The following is a 5,400-nucleotide window of genomic DNA, read 5'->3' on the forward strand; positions in this document are numbered from 1 at the left end:
TTTTTCAACGTTTATTTATTTTTTGGGACAGAGAGAGATAGAGCATGAACGGGCGAGGGGCAGAGAGAGAGGGAGACACAGAATCGGAAACAGGCTCCAGGCTCTGAGCCATCAGTCCAGAGCCTGATGCGGGGCTCGAACTCACGGACCGCGAGATCGTGACCTGGCTGAAGTCGGACGCTTAACCGACTGCGCCACCCAGGCGCCCCAGGCATTCCAGTATTAAAACACTAAAATTACTATTCTCTTCAGGACCTGCTTTTTCTTCTACTATATCAAAGAAAAGCACATTGCACAATATCAGTGGAGAAATGCCTTGTTTTCTCCTGGATGAGTACCTGCTCCCTTCCGACAAGACTGAAGCCTCCTCAGCCTCAACCCTTGGCTTTTCCCATCCCCCACCCTCTCTAGTTCCATAGGATTGATCCATGGATCGTTCTCTCCTTGAATGGAATTTGGAAAACAGCATTCAGGATGCATCTTAAATGTGCCCCCATAGGTGCTGCCTTTTGTTTCCATCTCCTGTGCAACCAAATTTTGTGATAAGACATCAGTTCCCAGAAATCCTATGGATTCACCAGCGATGGGCTCTCTCCGCCTTTTATTTTGCCTAGAGGTGGGAGTACGTCCTGCTTGTCATCTCAGGGTGTTTCTGACCTTGGTCTCTCTGCATCTTGGCTTTGACATATCATTGGAATCACAGGTGGTACCTAACAGGGCTATTTTTATACAGCGCTTCCTGTCTAAGTGGGCCTTGGGTGTTTCAAAGAAATGCTCCAAGTGGTTTGCTAAAAGCTTAATTAACATTGTGCAGGAAAAACACTTTATGGTTTAATAGAGAGCCTGTAACAAACTTAAGACTTTCCTTTCAGCTGTGAAGGCAGGAAAAAGAAAGGGTCAGACAACAGCTTTCAGACTCATCTGCTTATCTACACGTGACTATTCAAAAACAGGGCTATAAATCTTTCTTCTGCACACACTTCTATCTGACAAATTTGTCTTCGCCATTGGGTAAGCCTCTTTCAACAAGAGGGCTCCTTCGCAACCAACTTATATTTGTTCTTCCTTCGTCTACTTGGAGGCACAAATGCCATAGCACAAACTAATTAGAGCTGTGTTGTTTGAGAAAAGTTTTAATAAGTTTGCCAACAAAGGCGTTGCCTCGTCTCAGTGCAAACATGTCAGTGGCTGTACATGTAAAATTAAGTCCATGGAACTGATTCCCACCTATTTTTATCTTTAGACCACATTCCCCATCATACAACCCATTAAAAACTGCTATCAAGGGCTTCCTGTAATACACAAGACCCTGGCAGTGTCCCTTTCATAGCTCTTCGAATGCTCTGGGATCAGAAAGTCAGATTGAATAGCCTGCAAGGTTTATCCCGAGCAAGTGAAATCTGAGTGAAAAAAATTTGTAATCTTGTGGAGAATGGATATGTTACCGATGGACTCAGATTTTGCTGAAAAAGAGGCTTTACACTGTGAGCGGTTCCAGCATCTGCCCCAGAAACACCTATCACTGTGCAGTATGTACTAGAATGAAGAGTGATTCCAGATAGAAATAAAAGGTGAAAACGTCAGTCCCTCAATCACCATCAAGAATCAGTTAATTGGTGGGGCGCCTGGGTGGCTCAGTTGGTTGAGCGTCCAACTTCAGCTCAGGTCGTGATCTCATGGTTCGTGGGTTCTAGCCCGGCATCGGCCTCTGTGCTGACAGCTTGGAGCCTGGAGCCTGCTTCGGATTCTGTGTCTCCCTCTCTCTTCCCCTCCCCGCTCATGCTCTGTCTCTCTCTCTCTCTCTCTCAAAAATAAATACACATTAAAAAATTTTAAAAAAGAAAAGAATCAGTGAATTGGGGAGCCCTTTCTAAACTATCTTTTTCTGTTGTTTAAAAACAAGTAGATTGGGGCGCCTGGGTGGCGCAGTCGGTTAAGCGTCCGACTTCAGCCAGGTCACGATTTTGCGGTCTGTGAGTTCGAGCCCCGCGTCAGGCTCTGGGCTGATGGCTCGGAGCCTGGAGCCTGTTTCCAATTCTGTGTCTCCCTCTCTCTCTGCCCCTCCCCCATTCATGCTCTGTCTCTCTCTGTCCCAAAAATAAATAAAAACGTTGAAAAAAAAATTTAAAAACAAGTAGATACTGCCTTGGTGGCGTTTGAATAAAGAAGAAAGGATCAGGGGGAGAAAAAAAAACCTAAACGTCTCCGTTGCTGATGTTATGAATGCATAGCTATGTATTCGACCAGTCAGCACACATATATTATTTATATTTACACTATCTTCCAGGTGCTGAAGATTCTATAGTAAGACAGAGAGGTCTCAACTTTCAAGGACTTTAGATTCTACTGAGAAAGAAAAACAATAAGGAACCTAACATAAGAAGTATGTAAGATAATTGATTTAAGTGATCGTTAACCAAAGAAACAGAAATGCTATTAAACAGTAAGACCTTGGTATGATAAAGAGTAACTGAGGCGGAGGTGGGGAAACACATCACTAGTAGGAACACTATCTACAGAGTGCAGAGCTGTTCCCGAGGGGTCCTTCGTTCATTTCATGTGCATTTATGGAGCACCAAACATAACATGAAAACAAATAAGGAGAAGTTTTGTATTGCTGAAGAGGCTTTGATGAGCGTCAGGAACTTTCCTGTAACAAATGTTCCCATTCTTTTGTCAGGTAGGACTGAAAATAGCAAGAAATTCCATTAACAAGGGGCACACACAATAGGTTTTGCAGATCCAAGGGGCGCCTGGGTGGCTCTGTCAGTTAAGCCTCCAACTCTTGAATTCAGCTCAGGTCATGATCTCATAATGTCACGAGTTCAGGCCCCGCGATGGGTTCTGTGTTAATTGACAGTGTGGAGCCTGCTTCAGATTCTCTGTCTCCCTTTCTGTCTCTGCACCCCCACCCCCACCCGTGCCTCTCTGTCTCTCTCAAAATACATTAAAAAAATGAACTTAAAAAATTGTTTTTCAGATCCAGGAAGAATATGATTTGGTCCCTGTCTTCTAGGACTGAAGCCAGCTTTGCAAATGCATCAGTACAAAAATAATGAATGAGAGTTGTATGCGGGAGAGTCAGGAAGAATTGAACACTCTCAAAGATTACCACTCTGGAACCGGGTTTTATGTGAACATGTTGTCACAACCAAGGAAGCAATCACACCTATTTGTATAGTGATTATAAATGCTCGTTGGACCCTGCTCATAATTAAATTGTGCACATTAATCTGGAAGGCTGATTTGTTTTTCACAGCGTATCCGAGATCTTTTATAGCTTACGGTAATCCACAGTACCTATAAGTGTTCATTCATTTCCTCGGGGCCATGAAGAACGAATGGGTCCAGACTTGAGAACCCTGATCTTTCTCCACGGGAAGTTGGTGGGGCAGGACCCCTGGGAATCAAGGTACAGTCTTCTCTAAGCATTTGGGACAAGAGCATAAATGAAATCCCTCAATCCATATATTACATTATTAAAAAGTTATAGATCACAACAATAAATTTGACAAGTATGCTTCACCATGATAAAATACGTGTCTGGGTATGTTTTCATTTGACTCAAAGTCAATAAACTAGCAGACAACTAGCCTTCGTTATGCCGTGTGTCTGGGCGTTCTTTTGAAGAGCCAGTGATGTTTATCGTTTTATTGTGCAAAACGTTCCTCTGCTAACTCGCACAGTTGTTGCAGATATGGTGTTAATCTGCGAAAACGCCTGAAGTAAAGGTTAAAACCAAAAAGAAGCAAGAAACTGGATGCTCGGTATATTGGGAAAGGATAATTCATTTCACAGGGGCTCGCTGTATTTCTCTCTGGGGAGACAGATGAGGCCATTTATTTTGTCTTTCCTCTTACTCAGGGTTCTTGCTTGTCAAATCTTTGCTACACTTCAAAGCAGTCCATCTTGAGAAGTGACATAATCCAAAAACTCTGCAGAATTTGAGTGCAGCTCTTCTCATCTGGGCAGAGGGCAAGAGATGAGCAAAGCATTTTCTTGGCCCCAAACGGTGCTAGGTATGTGAGCAGGTTAATTAGGGTTATGAGTATCTCTATGCAAATACGATGTACCAGATACAGAATGACAGAAGTGCCTATGTATTTTTGTAGTAAATATATTTCTGATGTGTGTCTGTCATAGGTGTAGCCCTCTAAACAAAGACCACCACAGAACAAGGGACCCTCTTGCCTGATCTAAGGGGCTACTATCTGATCGAGCCCTATTCCGGAAGGCTATCATCATTAATATCAGGGTAACCAAAATTCGGCGTGCAGCATACGCACGTGTATAACCTAGCTGTTAAGTAATGTAGTTTTTGCATTACTTAATGTCCAATTCTTTCTGAATCATTCTGTGTAAGGGATAGTCCAGTCCAGAAGAGGTGGTGATGCCTATGCGAAGGTCGGACGGTTTCTCAGGGGACAGGACCCTGGGACCGTGTTTTCAAGGAAGAGAAGTCAGCCAGGTGGAGAAAACGCAGGAAGACATTCCTGGCCAAGGGAAAACAATACACAAAATTCCACAGAAGTGTGTCCAAGCAAGTGCCGGTCTCCTGGGGTGGTCGAATAGATGAGCCAGAAGAGGAAAATGAGTGTTATCATCCAAGTGAGAGATGATAAATTGTGAATTGAGGCAGAGGCGGGGGAGATACCACAGCAGTGGCAGGTTGACAGATGTTAGACACAAGGGAGGCCCAGAGAGGCGCCTGGGTGGCTCAGTCGGTGAAGCATCCGACTTCGGCTCAGGTCATGATCTCACGGTTTGTGGGTTCGCGCCCCGCATCGGGCTCTGTGCTGACAGCTCAGAGCCTGGAGTCTGCTTTGGATCCTGTGTCTCCCTCTCTCTCTGCCTCTCCCCTGCTTACACACACACACACACACTCTCTCTCTCTCTCTCTCTCTCTCTCTCTCTCTCTCAAACATAAATAAACATTGAAAAAACAATACAAGGGATGCCCAGGTTCTGGCTGGGCAGGTTCTGTAGTGCCCCGTGCGCTGGCCTCTGGTCGAAGCCAGTATAATTTAGTCAATACTGCAGTTACCAGATTTAGGTTCATGCTAGCGTGACCTCACCTTAAGCCTTTGTCAGTAAAATTTGATGTGATTCAGTGTGTCAGTCTGGAGAATGGACAGTCCATTCACAGCAGGACCCAAGGCACGAAAGGAATTTTTCAAAGGCAATAGAACTCCATATGAGGTAGCCTTCTTTGCTCATTCTGGAACCCAAAATTAATAACCTCCTAGAAGCGTTGATTATAAGAGTTGAGTAGAGAAACGATGATTAAATCTCCAAGTGATAGACTTGCTGATTTCTCTGATTCAGAATGATTACAATCAAGGGCCTGAGAAGGACTCCTCCCTTCCCAGAGGGGACGTGCCTGCCTGTCTGCTTGGCTGA

This window comes from Prionailurus bengalensis, chromosome B3, assembly GCF_016509475.1.
Source record: "Prionailurus bengalensis isolate Pbe53 chromosome B3, Fcat_Pben_1.1_paternal_pri, whole genome shotgun sequence".
NCBI classification, from domain to species: domain Eukaryota; kingdom Metazoa; phylum Chordata; class Mammalia; order Carnivora; family Felidae; genus Prionailurus; species Prionailurus bengalensis.